At 46.2% G+C, this 21,107-nt stretch overlaps 1 protein-coding gene across 1 annotated transcript in view; it reads left to right on the top strand.

Moving 5' to 3' along the window:
- The first annotated feature begins 4,044 nt into the window (after positions 1-4,044).
- Positions 4,045-21,107, top strand: part of LOC147733588 (protein shisa-like-1a) — a 167,571-nt gene continuing 150,508 nt past the window's right edge. The window contains exon 1 of the mRNA XM_086958991.1: positions 4,045-4,766. The gene's annotated coding sequence lies outside the window, so the exon portion shown is untranslated. The remainder of the gene's footprint in view (positions 4,767-21,107) is intronic.

The following is a 21,107-nucleotide window of genomic DNA, read 5'->3' as shown; positions in this document are numbered from 1 at the left end:
TGATGTGTCTCTTCTGCCTGGAACTCTGCAGACAAAGGCTCAGCTCATAATTAATATGAAAAAGGTTGGCGAGTGAGTAATTGAAGGGATGGACGGATGACTGGATGGATGGATTGTTGAATGGATGTTTGAAAAGGTGAATAGATGAATAATGGGCAAAAGGATGGATGGATGAGTGCAGAGGCGTAGCTAGAGCTTGTGGCGCCCGGGGCTATCCCTCAGATTGCCGCCCCCCTTGCTGGGGAAAAAAGACGGCGAGCACTTGAAAAAGGTCAGAGAGACGCGTTGTATCGCTGCTAATAGTTACCTCTATCATGCAAGTTATATGCACATAAATGACACAGTCTAAGACTACACAGTTAAATACACCGGTGACCGGCAGTACAAAGGAAAACACACACACTGCATGATCTATCTGGGGACTGCCTAAAACTGCCTGTGACATCCATCAGAGAGCTGCGTGAACAATTACAACACAAAAAGAGTGCATACCACATATCAGCCCTACATGAAGTTAGAATTTTTGAAATCCTGTTTATGCTGCTAAAGTTTCGAGAAATGTCAATGTTATGCTGTCTGAAAAATTTCCCAAGATAAGTTTGTCTTTGCCTTCCTTACAAGTTTGCATTAAATTCTGCTATGTGCGGTAGCTCCTGGAACCACACTTATTGGACTTTTGAGTTTTGGAATGAAACCCATGTTCCTTTCATAAATGCTTTCAGGACAAACCTACTGATATCTATCAGGGGAAACCCGGAAGATGGCATTTAGGTGCAGTAAGCAGCAAGATCTGGACGTTGGCCCTAATTACTGGGGAATAACCACTTGTAATGAAGTAAGCAACAACAAAACAACAAAACAAAAATACATTCAAAATACTTCCCTTCTCCCTCCACTATCCTTTTTCAATCCAAATAACAGACTAACATGTCCACTACTCAAATAAATTTCCAATTTCACTATACTAGTTCACCACTAATCCTTTATGGGTTCCGGAGTAGCATGCTACTCACCAAAAAAGCACATTAACACCTCAACAGGGGTAGCAAGCGCAATATAAATGCAAACCTTTTTACCTCTTCTACCCCTTAGGTATCCTTCTTAATCCAAATAATTGACTAACATATCCACCACTCAAATTATTAAAAATGACTTGCATATTTCATTATACTATTTGCATCTGTGAGCTCTGCCCCCCGTGATCTATCCCACCCTACAGTGTGAAATGACCAAACATAAGTACAAAAACACATACAAGTATTTGAATATGAAAACAAAAAACACTGTCAAAATGAATAGAATACCAAAATAAACTTAAATGCAGAGGAATAAACAACAGCTATCAAAGGCTAAAGTACCCATGAGGCCCCCATGCTCTCAGGAAAACTAAGAACACACTGGCAAAGTGAATTTAATACCAAAATATTCATAAATGCAGAGAAATAAACAAAAGCTATCAAAGGAAAAAAAAGAGTTAGGTTACCTCAACTGCACACATGAGGCCTGACAACTCTGTCTTTTGGGTCACATTCCATAAAGCTTCCCGCCTGTATATGTTACAATCTGATATGACCAATCTTCACTCACGGATGCTGAGGGTAATTAATTAACGCATTTCAGCGCACCATTTAAGATTTTTGTGATGAGTTAAATGAATGGACTGTATCTTCTGCGCAGAACGATCGTACATACGTGCATCCACTTAGGAAGACTCTGGTGGTGTCCGCGGCTGTGGAGGAGCCGGCTGTAGTACGTCATACTGATAGGCATATTAAATATGGACACCCATGCAGGGCTGGATGCTAATGAACGCTTCCACGTCACATCAACGAAAGCCAGGGCCCACGTCACACCCACCTCTTGGAGGGGCTTCGATGATCTCTCCGGTATTCTCAAGGGTGGATGCTAAAAAAAAGCAGTAGGAGGCATCTACGTCGTATGACTATCAGCGGAGTCGAGGAAGTAGTAATGCTTCCTGAAAAAAGATATGCACGACCTGCTGCTGGACCGCAAACGGCTTTTAAGACATAAATTACACACATAAAGTGCATATTTGCACTGGGATGGCAAACAGTGCTCTTTGCATTCACCCAGGCGTCGATCTCGTTTGCCTGCCGCCGCCTGAACCTGCCCCTAGAGGGGCTGCGGAGGGCAGCTATACCGCGACGCTTGGCGCCAGGCAGGCCTGACCTCGCTGCCCTGGGCAGCCTGGGTCTCAGGTCGCGTGCAGGAGGCCTTCCTTGCTGTGCCCTCTAACGGACGGACCACCAGTGCTGCGCGGTAGCCGCCCCTAAAAGAGTGCCGCCTGGGGCGGACCGCCCCCTCCGCCCCCCCCTAGCTACGCCGGTGGATGAGTGAAAGGGTGGATGATCGGTGAGTGAATGGGTCGATGGATGAGTGAAACGATGGATGAGTGATAGGGTCAATGGATGGATTCATGAGTGGATGAGTAGAAGGATGGGTGGATGGATGGATGGATGGAAGGAAGGATGGCTAAGCTAAAGAGTCAATGGAGAGAGGAAGGGAGGATGGGTGGATGACTGAAAAGGTGAATGGGTGAAAAGATGAGTGATTGGATGGATGAGTAAGTGAAAGATAGCTGGATGGGTGAAAGAGTAAATGGATGGAAGGGTAAATGGATGGAAGAGTGGATGGATGGATAGGGTGAAAAGGTGGATGGATGGATGAGGGAAAATGTGTATGGAGGGATGGATGAGTGAAATGATGGCTGGAAGGATACACAATGGATAGGTTTGCAAATGAATTAATATGTTTGGATATAAATGGGATTACTTATATACCATTGCGCGACCTCCTTTAATGTCTGTAAAACCTATCTTTTGTCCCGAAGATTTGTCCTGAATTTTGACCCCCTGTCCTGAATTTGTGTCCTGAATTTTTACACTCACTGTCCTGAATTTGCACCCATGACAGTTGGTCACCCTATTGCACAGACGTGAGATAGTTATTTCATCTTGTAAAATATTGTTTTTTGTTTGTGTTTTTTCTTCTTCACTGCAATGATTTAACACTTGGTTAGAGGCGGAGGAGGTTTGGTTTTCAATGCTAACTCCATTTAACATGGCGTATCCAGGGGGGTTGCATCAAATGCATTCGGTTTTACTGAATGCGAAAATAGGTAATTTTTGCGCTGCACTCCGCAAGCAGCGTCGTCGGTACGTCCGTCAGACAGTGCTTCTTTACTAGCTGCAGTCAAAGGGCTGCCACTGTCAGCACGTGGACTATTCCTTCGAGAGAAGAGAGCACAGAGCAGCGTCAGCCACGCGCCGGTTGCTGCGAGGACTCGGTATCTTGGCAATAATGGAAAACCGTCACTCACGAGCCTTGCCCCGCGGGAGTAACTGCCATGGAGCAGCAAGTAAACAACCATTCGTCGCCGTTAAGAGCGTGTACTACGTATTCCGCAAACAGCAAAGTAAGTAAGTGTCTGTGAAAAGAATGAGACTAAAGTCTAAAGTAAGTTACCAGATGAGTGCCCTGTCACTAAAGAATTGGACCGAGGGGCACGGTTCTGAGAGTTCACTGACGGGCCGTTTTAAACTACAAAAGGGGGCGGTGCGGATGTGCAGGCTCCTTACCTCAGCTCTGCTCCCCGGGGGACACGCCGCTCATTAGCACTGACGGTCTCCGAGAGCGCTCAATGCATTGGCGGCTTCGAGTGGACGTTCAGGCAGCTGGAGTGTAGCGAGGCAGGAAGAAGGATTCAATTTCCAATGTTTCATAAAGGTGCGTAGAATTAATTCATTGCGGATCACTCGTGTGGAAACCTCTGACCCGTCCTTTAATCTTTTCATGTAGCAAACACGCCCAGCTTCTCTAAAGGGAGACCCGAAACTTAACTTACAACTTGTAACGAAAGAGAGGCGACCCATGTACTGTAACGGGTGTCAGGAAACAACAAGACACGCCTGCTGTAAGGGAGGCAGACCTGCCTGATGAAAGAAAGACACTAGACCTACTGGTGTACGGGGTGACTTGAAGCTCACACGCGGTGAAAGAAGACCTGACAATGACATTCACCAATTGTAAGAATATAAAGGAGGGTCCCTGCTCTAAGAATGCTCCTCAGAATTGCCTGCAGTAATGATGTAAAGACCTAATAATATTGGTTGTCTGAGGAGCTTAGTTATCAGCTGTAAGAGAAGCTAGAAAGCTGCAAGACTCGCCTGCTGTAAGAGAAGGTAGAAGCCTCTTCCGCAGTAAGAGATAACCCAAAGTACTTCTGTTTGTAAGAGAATTTGAGAAAACCTGAGACTCGCACGGTGTAAGAGATGACGGGTAGATGTACAATCCACCTGCATCTGTGAGAGAAGACCTGAGACTTGCCAGCTGTAAGAGAAGACACAGGAATCACCTCTTGTTAGGGAAGACCAACGTTCATCCTGTTGTAACAGAAAAAGGAGGAACCAGATTCTCGCTGTGTGTAGGATATATGGAGACCTAAAATGTGTGTGCTGTAAGAGAAGACCTTAGCCTCAATTTATTTATGCAGCGTGTGATTTTCAAGACAAAATAAATAAATCCATTGACTTTTGAAAGAAAAGACTTGAGATTCACATTCTCTCGGGGAAGACCTGAGAGTTAGATGCTGTAAGAGACAAGACCTGAGATTTGGAAGCTGTAAGAGAAGACCTTGTATTCGGGGGCTTTCAAAAAAGGCCTGGGATTCGGATGCTGTAAGAGAAGAGCTGGGAATCGAAGGGTGTAAGAGAAGACCTGATCATCTGTGACAATGATAGGAGCTGGTAAGAACACAGAGTGCAAATTGGCACAAATTACAAGCACTAAATTGAGCTAATAGTGTTGAATAAGTTCACTGTGTGTGTGACGTACAACAATGATTTATTATTTATCTGGTTTGTTATAAGATAGGCCAGCTAAGGCCTGCTAGCTCTGAATAACTCAATTGGTTTCCAAGCTCTAAAGTAATTCCAAAAACAGTAGTTTTGGCTGTATATGGCTGCACAGATGTTAGTAGAGTTAATATAGGTAGCACTCAACCCTCTAATGTGCCACCGCTTTGAAACCATAAACACAAATAAAAGACAATATATAAAAGGGAGTGCATAAATAGTGCAATAATTTTACTGAAAGTTCAAATAATCCACATTGATCATGTCAATAAATTCTTCTTAACATCCAAAATAACAGATGAACCATAGTTTGATATCCAAAAAATGTTTTCTTTATTTTTCAATACATCACATTTAAGCCCAGCCCGGCTGTAACAATATTGCTCTTGATGCCATGTTGCTTGGATGATTTATAGTGCCATTGTATTTTGAATTAATTGCAACTAGTAAAACTGGAATTAGTACATCTTAGAATTCGTTGTAGAATTCAATTGGGAGACTGCTGATATTGGGTTTATTACATAATTTAGATCCTGTGTGTGAATAGGTTGAAACATTTCTGCTTCATTCCCATGTTTAAGCTGTTGACACACATTGAAACATATTAAGTAGATCATCCCAAGGGGACATATATTCCTCTTAATACAGCTTGGACTAAAATCGATAACAAACACAGCAACAACAAAAATAGGGTCTTCGTTCTCCATGCCCTATTCATCTTTATTAACCTTGAACTGTTTCTGACCCTAGTGGTTTCATGTCATAAGTCCGAGTTTGTGCCATTCATATGTCCTAGTAGCATGGGGCAGCTGGTTGTGCCATCCTTGTTCTTGAAACGTAGCTAGAATATGGGCTGTGATAGCTTTGATTTTAACTACGAAGACACTGCAAGTTGTTATGCCACTCTTAGTAATAGTAACTACATGTTAAGGCTAAATATAAGCGAAGGTGTCATAGAGAGATGTGATCTATTTTCTAGTGGGGAAGCATTTATTGAACTCAGATGAATATTGTAGCCTACAATGTGCTTCTAAGCAGTAAATACCAAGCAGAAGAGAAAAAATCGTGTTCATTCATGGTAGTCCGTAGTAGTGATTTTTTGTAGATGTTGATTTTTTTTTAAATTAAAAAGCCAGTTCTGCCTGTATAAGTGAGCGGGGTTCTTTCAGTTTTGCTTTTTGCAATATTCAACTGACTATAGGCTGCTGATAGCTAAATTTTATGTTTCTTAAGCAGGATGCTTTTTCGCACAATCTTCCTTAACCGTATAATGTATTTTAATGTTTACACTGTTTAAAGGCATTCTTGCATGAAATGACTACTAATTGGAAGGTGAGCAGAGAATCAGACATATTAATATTTATAAAGAGTGAAAGTAATTTCTGAGGTTTTACAAACAAACGTTAATATCATCCGAATAAGGTAACAATAACCTACCTTTAGCAAAGTTTCGTTCAGTACATTTTGAGTTGGACTACCAAACCCATTTGTCCAAAGTAATCACTGTGCATGGCAGTAGGCTATGCATTATTACACATATGGTTTTCTGTTTTTTCATGTTTCTGTGAATTTCAGGGCATATTTACCAATTCGGTTACAAATCATGTGACTCAAAAAGGGCATTTTTCTATTTTGGATTAAAAATATGAACCTCTAGGATCCCCCATTTCCTCCGTATGGTCTTGGGATGTCCCACCTGCCCTCTATTAGATACCCTAACACTTTTTCCATGACACAGTCTAAACTACTGAGCACCCTGTAATGGGTGCCAAAACAAATATTGTTAGGTTCAGCTGCCACTTTGTAAAACTCTAATTTTTGGACTGTTTATTTTGAGTGGAAAATTCACACCTCCAAAAAAACAAAATAAGAGTTACAAAACATGATAAACTATTAAAAATACAACCACACATTATAATTGTAGTAGTAAAATGTGTAGAATATTAAAACATGTTGGTAACATTTTTCTTAACGGTACAGGGCCAAAACAAAAATAGTTTTAATGAAAATAGAATCGTTTTTAACATATTACAGAGGATGTGAACAAACCTGCCCATAGAAAAACTAGAATTTGTATTTGTAAGATAAGCTTTGACTAAATTAATAGGCGTGGCATTGACAAACTGGTGCAGTGACTACATATTTTGCAAGAAAATGCCATTAAAAAGAAAAAAACAACTAAATGCATGCCACCACCTAAACATGCATCTATAAGCTCGAATTAAAGAATTTAAATAAGAAAATAACAATTGCTTTTATTTTTTTACCAAACATCTTTTTTAATAAATGTTCCTTTTAAACAAAAAAACAATATGTATCATTGTTACATTACTTAGTTTGAATTCTCAGTTTCAGTCATTAAACCCTTTTAATTTGTCTGTCTTTCTTGACCTGGCTTCTTAGTTTTCTCATCTTGTCCTTTGGTTGATTGAGCACGGTGGGGGGCGGATATTTAAACAATCTGCAACCGTGTACAGTCTTGTCCTCTGTTAGCCTCCCTTATTCTCTCTTTAGTATCCATTATTTGAGTTCACGACAGGTGTCTTGGTTATTCTGATGCGCTGGGATCCCCGGCATTCTCAGCAGCCAGGCTACAGTTTATAGTGGCATCTATGTTTTTATTGGGCAATATTACATAATATTGCTAGTGAACTTTCTACTTGACAATTAAATATGCTCACCTATAAATACATGTTCATGTCTCCCCGCGGTGTATAATAGGGTACGTGTATATATACATTACTGTGGAGGATTTTCAACTAGACTAATCGGAAACCTGCCCCTGTAGCTCCTTCCCATGGCCTTCTGCATGCCTCTTCCCATTCCTAATTTTCCAACATCTTTCTTCCATTGGGTTTTAGACATTATAATGCGTCTGGGGTATTGTTAATTAATGTTTTATGTATTTGGAATATTACTCTATATCTAATTAATTTGTATCAGCAGAGCTGTGTACGCAAGCAGAGAACAATCTTGTATTTCAGACATTGCCTATATTTTCACATTGTGTATCAGTTAAATGTATGTATAGTATTGGGTGTCCTGTTTAGAGAAATTCTCTTTCAACATCTCTCTGTTTCATCATACATCGCCCACCTTTTCTATGCCTACATGACTCCATTTATGGAAACCCCTACGCATCCCACTTCAGTACTCGCAATATAATTCCACAAGGGGTTTTCGTGGGAGAACCCTCCCTCACATCCTGCTTTTAACTGCATTCTTTCCATACTTGTAATACCACTGTAGTGGGTCTCGCCACAGCCATTATCACCCCGCACCTTAATGTAAACCCCACACCTACCCTGTTGGCCCCATTATATATCTGTCGAGTCACATTTCTAATTCCCATTGAGAAACTGCAATGCCCGTTAGTAGTTTCTGAGGGCAATGCCTCCTTCATAAATACTCCTGCTTAACTCATACATTGGAATACTGGGCTCTTTCCCATTCAGTAATAATATACAGTGTTGCGTCCGCCCTTATAAAAAATCCTACTGATATGAGGACCGGGGAGTTTTGCATTACATATGCCACTCTCGCTAAGGAGATCAGTTTGTATGATGAAGTACACCGGAACAGGGATAATGGCAAATACTGCCAGTGGCCTACATCTTGGATTTTTTTTAAATACAAATCCTCAGGATAATTGATCATGTATTTGTCGACAACTTCCGGCAGTTTCTAAGACTCGGCAATCTATGATGGGCACTGTGTCCTACTTCATAAGCGGATGTAGTATTGATTTATTCCAATTTACCTGGAGTCATGTGGACCATTCACCTTGAATGTGTGGTTCTGTAGTTCTGCGGTCCTGAGGTTCCGAGATTCTGAACATGTTCAATCAAGGTCGTCGGATGTAGACGATTTTGGTATCAGCGGACCGCAAACGACGAGTGCGGTATGTACGAGTGTTTTCGTCATAACCGATCAATGAGAACACTACGTATTCATGGATTCTGTTCGAACCCTCGGGTTCCATTTTGTGTACGGCAGCCATTTTGTCTGGTTGCCCTCACATAGGCTGATGACTTTGGGCGAACGAGTCTCTGGGACACGTACATCCTTAGCTGACTTCTTTGTGACCTGGAAGAACTGACTCCTTGCCCGAGGCTGACCTCGTTGAGCCAGTTCCTCGTTAAGCAGCTGGTCAGATAGAGATCAAAGAGCAGGACATTGCTGAGTTTATGGTCCATGCACACACCCTTCTATCTTACTTCTTATCTGCTTCTTTTTCTTCCTTTATGGCTTAATCATTGATATGAGTTGGGGTCTTTACGATGGGCTTGTCCGGCCCGTTCGAGCAGGAATGTTGGATTTTGCTTGGTCATTTCTGGTGGGCTGGACAACGGAAAGTGGGATTGTCGTTATGCGATATGTTTGAAATGTCACCCTATGATTGGTCAGTTTGTATGTAATTGATGCTAGCCAGGAATGTGATTTTTAGCATAAAAGACGATGCTCTGCTCTATGAGTTTTTGCAGTCTCTAGCGAACCACCCGTGTTGTGCTTCGTAGATCTCTGTTCCTGGTTGCAGCCAATAAATGTGGTCTTTGACGTCATCAAGAAGTGTCCCGTTTCTCTGTTAGCCAAGGCAGGGGAATCCGAAGACATCGGGCATTATCCCTGGCGCCGCTGGGTTCTAAAACCCGGTTCTTCAAATGTCCGTAGCAACTTCAGTAGTGTCATCTGCGTTTCAGCAGCATGCAATCCGCATATAAGGAGATTCAATCTTCAGAGCCATTGCCATTGCCTATAATTGTAGAATAATACAGGTTATTCCTAGCAGGCAGGTATTCTTAGAACAGGTATTGAAACCTTTTTTACTTTTAATACACATTACAGGAAAATATGGGAGAGAGAAAAGCTACTAAAGGCTTTGAAGTAATATAAGTAAACACTAGGAGCGAAAGGGTTTTAGAATGGAACTGCTCCTGGTCCCCTTGCGATAAATATACAAAAACAAGAAAGGAGTAATTCTGAAGGAATAAACTCAGCAGAAAAGTGGAAGGAGTAGCAATTGCAATTAAGAAGAACCCTCACTCACCAACCTAGTTGGTGACAGGCTTTTTGTTACTTTCGAAGTGCTTCAAACCTTGTGCTGGAATACATGCTGTATGGAGTATTTGATTAGGCTCACATACCTATGGTGCCTAAAAGTGAAGTGCAATCAATTAGCACTATTGCAATCATAGCAGTATTGTGAGGGAGGGGGGGAGGAATTGTTCATTAACCGGAAAAATAGTGCCGAAAACAAAATGTATTATAGCGTCAAAGTAACAGTGACTGACGTGTTGAAAGAACAGGCATCTGTGTAGAGAGAGAACTAATCAATGACCAAAATGAGTGAGCTTCATATGAAACGTGAGGCTCCCAAACGTTCATACATGGTGGAGAGGTCAGGCAAGGAATGTGGCTAACATGGAATGGAGAAAATGATCGCCCCATGAATCCTACCGGGGGTGGGATCGATCTGTAGTCACACTCTAAATGGAGAAAACATCAAAATCCAATGAAGCATTCCATTAGCAGCGTACATTGTACCAGTGTGTCAAGGCAGGATACTCACTGTGAGAAGTTAGCTTGGTATATGATGTCCACTATTCTAGTGGCCACCATGCACCAGTCTAAACGACCCTTATGATGGTGGTTGTAAAGTCAACCTTATAGATCAGCTATCCTAGTGGTAGCATGGACCAGCAGTCTTAGGCTAAAACTTCAGAGAGCATCTGGAGCAAGCTGTTTTACCAATTATAATCCCTTGAATACCAAACGAAAGGACACCACACAAGGTATATACAAAATATATATGTATTTATTACTAACACAGCCACTCTGAACTCTTTATGAGGTCAGAGATCGAGATACAATACAAGTTACTTATTAAGCATACTTTAAGTTGCACAAACACAATTCTGCCCTAGGGGCCTTACGAACCATATACTAAGTAAGTGGTATAAGAACCACTTCAGGAATAGTGAATAGGCCTAGAGCCTAGGGAATCGCTTGGGCTACACTGGACAACGAAGGGATTGGAAGTAGGAGGCCCATGGGAGACGCGTGCAGTGTCTAAACACAGTCGCGGGTTACGATAGAGTTATAATAGGAACGTAAATGTTACAAAGTAGTTGATTAAGGACACTTCTGGATGGACTACGGTAAAACCCTTTTAAACTAGGATACGTCGAGAGTCAACACCCACGGGAGCACCGGAGTACCTGAGTTACCTCACCCAGGGAAGCCGGGTGCATAGGTGTTCTTTCGTGTCGGGTTTCGTCGCTGTTTCCTATGGAGAGCTACAAAGAAGTACTGCAGGCGACCAGGAGGAAAGTGTCCGGGTGGATCCAAGGGTGGATCGAAGATGAGAAGAACCTGAAATCAGAGGGGACAGAGTCTGGGTCACTAGCCAGTGAGCAGGAAGGAACCAGGCGATGTCGAGTGTTTCAGGGGAAGAAGGTGAAGCTTGTCTCTGCAGCCACGAGGACCAGGAGGCATCGACGACAACCAGGAGCTGGATTCGAGCTGTCCCACAAAGGATCTAGTTGACTATGGTGTCGGTATCCGGATTGGACCCAACAGGCCTTGGCAAACGCAATCCAAGTAGGAGGGGAAGATTGGCTTCAGGTCAGACCAGCAAGGTCCGGGAAGCTTCTCCTTTGCAGGGAAGCTGGAGAAAGCCGGGAGCAACCAGGCAAGCGGTGTAGTTTCAAAAGAAAGTCTTCGGAGGGATAACTAGCCAATGGGCTAGCAACCGGGAAGACGCGTCGAGCTGAAATGCAAGAGCAGGCCCCACGCGGAACTCGTGGAGTGTGGAGGGCTGAGCTTCGGTGCAAATGGCGCTCGGGTCTGTGGATTCTCAAACCCCAATGCACAACTTCGAGGATGCCTCAGAAGCTGCACTGTTTAGCAAAGAGCAGCAGGTTGTCCAGGGTGTCCGGTCCCACGTCTCTTGTGTCCGCCACGGGTCTCAGCTTTGCTGTGGATGTGGATCGGAGTCAGAGAAGTCTGGAAGTCCAGTTCCTGAGTCGCTGAGTCTTCGGGTTCCGGCGGGAGTGTCGACAAAGCAAACCGGTAAGATACTGGTGGTGCCTGTTTGCACAGGGTGGTCTCTCCTTGACCACAAGGGAGATGTCTTCAGTCTTCTAGTCGCTATCGAACGTCGAAGGTCCAAGAGTTTCATTTCAGAGTTTCAGTCCAGGATAGTCCAATGTCTCTAGACACAGCTCCTATCTTTAAACTGATTTAAGGGGCTGGATTACCTGCTAGGTCTCTCCTATGGGTGGACCCTGAGAAGGGGGTGGTTACACACCTTTCCCTTTGTCCAGTTTGGTGCCAGAGCTGGGGCTGGAGTGCCCCAGCAACTGGTTTGAACCGGGCTATACATGGAGCACCTTGTATGCCCCAGGCAGTGTCTGGAAAAGCATCTTTCCATTGAACTCACCCTGCCCCAATACATTACAGGCTGTCTATTGTCCAGGCCTCCCTTGCCGGAGTGTCGTCCAGCTGCAGGAGGTCAGACCCGTGTCTGTGGCAGCAGCATCCATTTTGTGATGCTGAGGCTCTGTTTAACTTTAACTGGGTAAAGCAGTACTCACATTTCTTCTCCCTCTAGAAGGGTGGAATGCTACCCCTGCCACCAGAACTGGTGGGGCGGGGGTAGTATTCCAAAGTGCTTGACAACTTACACTACATGTTTTGATAAAGCCAAACCAAAGTTAGCATTAACCGCGAGGATTATAATCCACTTAAGAGTGTATGGTATGGCTATATCATAAAACAGCTATAAGGACATGGTTCCGAAAGCTGCAGAAGGACTCAGCTCATGCTAGAGCACCCTCTCACATAAAACCAAGCACTCTGCCTTCAGGATTGTCAAGGCCTGCCATAGGAGTGACTTATGGGTATATATGTGTCTATATATAAGGGTAGATATAGGTATACTATATCTAAACAAGGATGTGATTACACCACCTTGCCCAAGCTGAGTAATCAGCCTGTGGTGTCAGTTTGGATGGCTAGCCAGGGGTGGCATAATACATTCTGTAGCCCCTGGTAGGACTTGGATGCACCTATGCCCTGGGTACCTATGGTACACTATACAGGGGCTCACAAAGGTGACCCAATACCCAATCAAGTATGTACCTAAAGTACATGGAGTCCATTTTACAGAGAGAGCAGATAGCCTGGGGCCCTGAATAGCAGGATCCCAGGCCAACTAAGTCAAAAACCAGCTGAACACTAGGCAAAAAGTTGGGGTAACCATATAGTCAGATATCCACCTTCCTACACAGCCCCCACCCCCCCCCCTCCCAAACGAAAGAAGATAAGGCTATCCTTGACCAGGTAAGCCTATATTGCCTAAGTGGCCATATAAGGAAATACCTGCACTAACATGGTTACCCCCTGTCTCATGGTCCACTAAGCAATCCCTAACCCTAAGGGCATCAGAGGGTCTCCACCATAGGGAATCTCTACCTGTGGTGTGTTTTGGCAAAGTAAAAGGCTGGTGCTGAGATGGAGTACTGAAGTGAGGCTACACTCGTGTAGGGCTCAGCTTCCTCCAATCACTTTCCACCATGTATACCTTTCTTTCCATGACTGAGCTAAGCTGTGCTCTCAGGGTCAACCTCTGGCTACCTATAGCTGGAGGCTGGGTCCCTTTTGTTGGACCACTGGAGGAACAGGTCAGGTTTGGGGCCACTAGGTCCCAGGTTTGTCTGTGCCCAACAGAGTCCCTCTGGGGGAGGTTCCTACCTAAGGGTAAGGGAGATCCCTCAGAAGTTTTGGGACTTTTCACCTGGCTACGGCTGCTAGCCTGGCTGCCCCCATTCTGCTGATGGGGGAGTTCTTTTGGACAGGGGGGCCTTTGGGGTCCACTGGCCTCCCTGACCTCTACAGCCCTGGGCTGACTGAGGCAGGTTAGAGAGGGGCAGGTTACCTGCTCCAGGCTGGGTTCCACCTTGGAAAGGTCCACTGACATCAGGGGCTCTGCAAGGCTAGGCCTGACAACCTCTGGGGCAGTTCCTTCACAAGGGGTAGGGTCAGTTCCCTGAGGAGGCTGACCCTCACCTAATGTCTGGTGGGAGGGAGACTTTTCTTCCTCCCCAATACTCTCTGTCTGATTGGAGTGATCCATAGTTTCAGGCTTCACAACACAGGCCTTGGATGCACCTATGCCCTGGGTACCTATGGTACACTATACAGGGGCTCACAAAGGTGAACCAATACCCAATCAAGTATGTACCTAAAGTACATGGAGTATATTTTACAAAGAGAGAGCAGATAGCCTGGGGCCCTGAATAGCAGGATCCCAGGCCAACTAAGTCAAAAACCAGCTAAACACTAGGCAAAAAGTTGGGGTAACCATATAGTCAGATATCCACCTTCCTACACTCACTACTCCAATACCGCATCCCGTTGGTCAAACCTGGTGTATTAGCCCGGACCGGGGACCACGTGGATAAGCAAGTTCCGGCGTGAGGTGTATATATGCCAGGCTCTTATTTTGAATGCTGCGGGTTTCCGCATTGCGGCAGGATAACGCTATGACATCACCACTTCAATGACGAGGACTTTGGGGGCGGAGCGTCAACGCATTCTACGGGGCTGGTATTGCCTCGTGCTGTGTTAGTGTTCTGAAAACTTTATTAACCAAACGAGGGGGACAACAGTAATTGTGAATGCCTCGTAAATATTCCTAAATACAATTCACATCACGCTAGTGTGTTAGAAAAAGAAATCGGACATGCACTGATAATATAACCAGATTTCGGCAAGTGAAGACAAGGATATTTAATATATGCACGCGAGAACTGGACATCAAAGCAAAATGGTACCAATGTAAAAGGCTGCATATCAACAATTAGGGCGTGAGTGTAAAGGGAATCCCTACTATGTTTGCGTCATTTGTGAAATGTAATAACTCAATGAGTATTAACAGATGGAATTAAAAAGTGTTACTGGGGCGTGGCTACGAGCCAACCGAGATGGCGGCGTAGTGCGAGAGCTCCGAGGCCGAAACAGCTCTAACTTCATTAATCCGCCTATCCATCCGGCTTAATTTGCCTTCTGAAGCCTGCCCGGAACGCCGGGGCGGAAGGGGCACAGACGGTATACAACCGTTACAACGCAACTTTTACAACGACCTACCATTACAACGCAACTTTTACCACGCAAACTATTACAACGCATTGCGCTGGGGGGCGCTCTAGGATAGGGAATAGGTTAATTTACTATCCAATAACCTTCCCTACTATCCACGGGGACTGGAGTTGTAATAGTAAATTAAACTATTCACTATCCAGCGCCTAAAAGCATTATGCGTTGTAATGGTATGCGTGGTAAAAACCGCGTTGTAAAGGTAGGCGTTGTAAAAGTATGCGTTGTAACGTCATACATCCGCACAGACTGTCCCAGTCCCGGGCGTAATCGAACCACGTTAGCCGGAGATAGATCGAAGAAGCGAGGCGGGCCCTGCCGCGTATCCGGACACCGCCCTGCCGCAGCACTGCGATCCGACCGGAAGTGCCCTGTGGACGGGGTATCACACAGGAAGGTTCCGCTGGTCGTCTGCAGACCGCGTTGGAGATCAGCTTGAGTAGAAGCGGAGGTGGGCCTGTTCTCGGACAATCGCTTGCCCAGCGGTGCCACTGCACCTAACTGTGAGGAATCGGTACCGGTGGAGGAAGATACCAGGGCATGCTATGCTGACCGCTGGGAGCCCGGAGGTTTGAAACTGTATCCGGCTGGGAAGACGGTGATCGTTGGGACTGAGTAAGAGTAACACCTAGACGATCCATACTGGCGGGCGATCGGAAGAGTGGAGGTGCATTTGATACTGGAGCAGCAGAGGTGCCTGCACTGTAACACTTTCGCCTTGCGTCCGCCATCACCTTGCTCCCCTTGGAGACAGACGAGGGGCCCTGAAAGGCATCGCCATTTTGAATACCGCCTGCCCGCAGCCCAGAACAGCAGTACAGTCGACGCGCTGAGAGCAAACAGCGAAAACGACTGCCGATTGAGATGGCGGGAAGGGGGCCTAAGCATGCTACGGCGCAATCGAAACTGGAGAAGTACGCTTTTGAAAAAACTGCTGCGCATCATCCGGAGGGCCGCCCGTCCATGGAAAAAAGCCCAGAGGGAGACGGATCCAAAAAAGTGACACTAGAGGACCTCATGGAGACGCTCTCCAGCGTCCAGACAACGGTGGGGTCTATCGCAATGGACGTGGGCCTACTGCGGGCTGACCTCCACAAGATGGCGGAGCGTGTGGCGCAGATGGAAGTCGTCACTAAATCCTTAATGGAAGACACCTCGGAGCTGCAACTCGCTACCGTACCATTGGAAGCAGTCGCCAAAAAACTGCAGGAACGCCTGGATGATCAGGAAGGACGCTCACGGAGGAATAACGTCCGAATTCTAGGTATTCCGGAATCGAAAGGCAAGCAAGCGATGGATCTATACATGGAGGACTTAATCAAAACCAAACTGCAACCGAAAGGCCTCTCCCATTGCTTTTCTTTTGAGCGAGCACATAGAGTTCCAGGGGGTGCAGCGAAGCCGGGGGCACTGCCGCGACCGGTGCTGGCCAAACTTTTTAACTTCCGTGATCGGGATGCCATACTCCAGACAGCCAGGGTCTCTGAACCTATTAAAATACTGAACTCCACCATTGCCTTCTTTCCTGACTATACGGCTGAGGTGGCCCGGCGCCGGAAAACCTTCACCGACATAAAAAAAGCTTTGCGGGCCAAAGAGTTGCCCTACTCCATGCTTTTTCCGGCGAGACTGAGAGTCGTGGACAATCACAAGGCATGGTTCTTTGACACCCCGGAGGCGGCAAGAGACTGGCTGGTTGGTTGGAGACGCACTGAGGCCCCGCGACGAACTGGTAGGGGTCAACGCGACCAAAAGACTGCTCAGACCGATCACCAGGCATCACAAGGACATAGTCAGGACCTATTTGCTGAATCGGGCCTAGAAGAGGGTGAGCCACCGGAAGAGTAGACAATCAGGGGCGCTTTGCGGCGGTGACGGTACTATGGGAGGGCCAACTGTATAACTTTGTGTCCGTATACGTCCCTCCTGGGCTACATGCCACTGCACACACTGCCCTAGCCACTTTTCTCCTGTCATTGCCGACGGCTACACTAGTGTTAGGCGGCGATTTCAATGACGCTTTAGACCATGAGTTGGACAGACATCCATGTACTACAGCGCCACGGGGAAGCAGGCGACTTGCTGGATTATTAGATGCCCTGGGTCTGACGGACTGCTGGCGACATAAGCACCCCCATGATAGGCAATACACGTACTACTCTGCGACACACCACTGCTTATCACGTATAGATTACATCTTAATGTCCGGAGACGGACTGCACAGCATTGAGGATGTAGACATCCGCCCCAGGGGAATCTCCAATCACTCCCCGTTGCGACTCACACTCACGACTCATTGCTCCGGTAAAAGTTGCGTTTTTCCTATCCATGCAGGTTACCTTCATAGCGCCCCTTTGAGGAAGTCCCTTTCCAGCGCTGCTACTCACTACTTTCAGGAGAATCTGGGTACCATAGGCTCCCGCAGCACCCTGTGGGAGGCGTATAAAACGTTTATACGTGGGCAGGCGATTACATCCATAGCCGCCCATCGGCGGACTCAGAATCAAGAACTTAGCGACCTTGAGTGTGCTCTACGGGATGCCATCTCTGATCATGAGTCACACCCATCCCCAGGTACCGCTCAAACAGTCCAGCTGCGGAAGGTTGAGTGGAGGGCATATCAAAGGGAAAGGGTGCAGACTACAATTTGGGCTTTCCGCCATAGGGTGTATGAGCTGGGTGATAAAGCCGGGAAGATGCTGGCTTGGCTTGACAAAAAAGAAAAAGCAGGCAGGGTCATTGCACAACTGCAATTGCCTGAGGGCGACTTAACCTCGGACCCCGGATTTATAGTTGAACAGCTGGCTGATCATTTTGAGGCAATTAAAGACTTGACAATTCCCTGCCTCTCACCTGAGGCGGCTCTTTCGTTAGAGGCGGACATTACTGCGGAGGAGGTACGGGAAGCGACCGACGCTCTGGCGTCCGGTAAGGCCCTGGGACCCAACGGACTCCCAGTGGAACTCTACAAGCAAACAAGCTTCCATAACGGTCCCCCCATTTACTCAGAATGTTTGTGGGCAGCCTAAAAGTAGGGGAACTCCCTAAAGATCAAAGCCTGGCCACGATCATCCCGATCCATAAACCTGGTAAAGCTCCGGAAGCATGCGGCTCATACCGTCCCATCTCCTTGCTAAACGCCGAGCCAAAGATCCTCGCCAAACTCCTATCACAACGTTTAGCCCCCCACCTTACCCCCTTGGTACACCCGGACCAGTCCGGCTTTATGCCAAATCGTAACACCTCTCATAACCTGCGCCGTCTACAAGCGGTGCTGGCTCGTCGCGAATCCATCCAGGAACCGGCGGTGCTTCTCTCCCTTGATGCCACCATGGCGTTTGACACCGTGGAATGGCCTTACCTATTCGCGGTGCTCCGTCATATGGGTTTTGGCCCTAAGTTCTGTGCGTGGGTCCGCCTGCTTTATACTGGGCCTTTGGCTCAGATAGCAGCTAATGGTCACATCTACAGGGACTTCCCGCTTGGACGTGGGACGAGGCAGGGCTGCCCGTTGTCCCCCTTGCTATTCACGCTAGTCCTTGAACCATTGGCGATTTGGGTTTGGTGGGAACCGTCCATCAAAGGTATCAGATGGTCTCCGTCATGGGAGGATCGGATATCTCTCTATGCGGACGACATCCTTCTTTATTTGACCTCCCCTAAAAAGTCAATCCTAGAATTACTTAATGTTTGCGAGAAGTTCGGGAGAGTCTCTGTATACAGAATTAACTGGGCTAAATCAGTCCTATACGTCCTTGCTGGTTGTCCGCCACCACTCCCGGCTGACTGTCTATTGCACTACAATGACACCCCCTTTAAATATTTGGGAATCCACGTATCGCCCAACCCAGACGAGTTCCACTCACTAAACCTGAAACCCCCTCTCGACCGTTTCAATCGAGATGTAAAAGTATGGCCCTCCTGGGCAAGGCCGCGTTATTTAATATGATGACATTGCCCCGGTTTCTTTACCTCCTTGAGAACACTCCGTTCCCGGTCCCCTCCTCCTACTTCAGAGCCATCGCAGCAGAGGTCTCTACTTTACTGTGGGACGGTAAGCCGGCGAGGATTGCACAATGCAAACTGGTGAAAGATTGGTACGATGGGGGCATAGCGCTCCCTAACATTGAATTGTATTACTGGGCTGCCCATCTCAAGCAAATTAATTACTGGCTGCACGCCCCACAGACGGAGCCCGCCTTTATGGCGGATAGGCAGAGTATTGAACCCAGAGGTTTGTTAAGAAACGCATATAGTCGGAGCGCCCCAACCGATCTTCTGGGTCCGACCCTTCACACGGTTCAGCTCTGGTACAAGGCACATAAACATCTTCAGTGCGCGAACACAGTTACACTAATGACACCCCTATAGGACTCGCACAGGTTGGGCTTCATGGGCAATAGTAAAGGGTTTCAGGCATGGGACTCCATAGGTATATCGGTGGTGGGAGACCTTTGGAAGAAAAACAAGGTAGTGGATGTCACTTATCTACAAACCAAACACGACATGGCACAGTCAGAATACTATAGATACATACAGATACGACATGCGCTTCTGTCAGCCGTTCCGGTGGCAACGAAACTGCAGGAGTCCACCCCTTTAGAAGACAGGCTACTGACGGAACATATGTCTCACAAAGCGACGTCCTACACCTATAGGAAACTGGTTAACAACCTCCCTGACATGATGTCCAAACTACGTCTGTCCTGGGTGGATGACGTGGATGAGCTCATTGACTCGGAATGGCAGGAAGCTCTCTCGTCACCCCGAGAAACTGCAATTCCTTCCAGACTTAAGCTGTTTCAATTAAAGGTGCTGCAGCGCACGTATTACACCAGGACAGTCCTTTACAGAATAGGGAGAGCCTCTCATGAATATTGCCTCCGAGGTTGCGGAGAGAGAGGAACGTTCTACCATACTATTTGGGACTGTAGCCGGGTGGCCATGTACTGGGCGGCGGTGATGCGAACCATCTCCCAGACTGTGAATGTCTCCTTGCTGCCCAATCCACGTCGCTGCTTGTTGAACATCTGGGACGCAGAAGACCTGACCCATCGACAGCAGGACTGGGCCATGCTAGGGATGTTGGTTGCGAAACGTAACATTGCGAAATTGTGGGGTTCTCACGTGCTGCCCACGTTGCGAGACTGGTGTAAGGACATGGATGAAGCAATGGTGGCGGAGAAAGCAGTCTTTATTCATCGGGGATGCCCCGCAAAGTGGGGACAAATTTGGGGGGGCATGGAACAAATCTAGAGGGGACATATGTGAGCCTCCACGACTTGACCCGGATGAGTGTCTTTCAGATTAGAACCTGGGTCTGAGTCACATGTGTGTTGAAAGATATCGCCTGTTCAGGTGAACTCCGCCCTACTGAATATTTGCCATTGGAAGAGGGAGGGTGGGTCAAAGGTCGCGCTGCCAATGTATGCTACGTTGTTTACTTGAACATCGTTTTGTCGCTAGGAAAGAAATGAACGTTATTGATTTATTTCTCACTTATTGTACGGATTTGTTGTGGGGTTAAAATAAAAAAAAACATAGACCTAAGCCATATCGTATATTAGAAACGTCTGCATTTTGGTACAACATGCTCACACTCGCTGCCGGACCCCCGGGTTGTCGGCTAAATGGCTGTGTAATCCTGATAATATTGCTAATGACTAAATCGCTATCGCGGCCGGCCCAGGTGGTTGTAGGCCCTACATTGCGCTATTTTGAGAATGTACATTAAAGGTCTTTAAAAAAAAAAGTGTTACTGGTATAGACTGTGTGTCGAAAAAGGGAGGCAGTAGTGGCGGCCAAGTCACATATTAAACAGCGAAGGACGAAAGGGCTTGTCATGTAATCAGTATGTCAGAAACTAGGTTGGTGAGCGAGGGTTCTTTTTAATAGCAATTGCTACTCCTTCCACTCTGTGCTGAAGTTATTGCTTCGGAATTACTCCTTTCTTGTTTTTGTATATTTGTAATAATGTAATCTGAATGCATAGTTTAAACATACAAGGTAGACTAAAATAAAATAAAAAAGGATAAAGCATGGGAAGAAATATAAATATTGGCACTAGCCCTGGCG

Source organism: Lissotriton vulgaris, chromosome 2_1, assembly GCF_964263255.1.
Source record: "Lissotriton vulgaris chromosome 2_1, aLisVul1.2, whole genome shotgun sequence".
Classification (NCBI taxonomy): domain Eukaryota; kingdom Metazoa; phylum Chordata; class Amphibia; order Caudata; family Salamandridae; genus Lissotriton; species Lissotriton vulgaris.
This window is presented reverse-complemented; position numbering and strand designations above follow the sequence as displayed.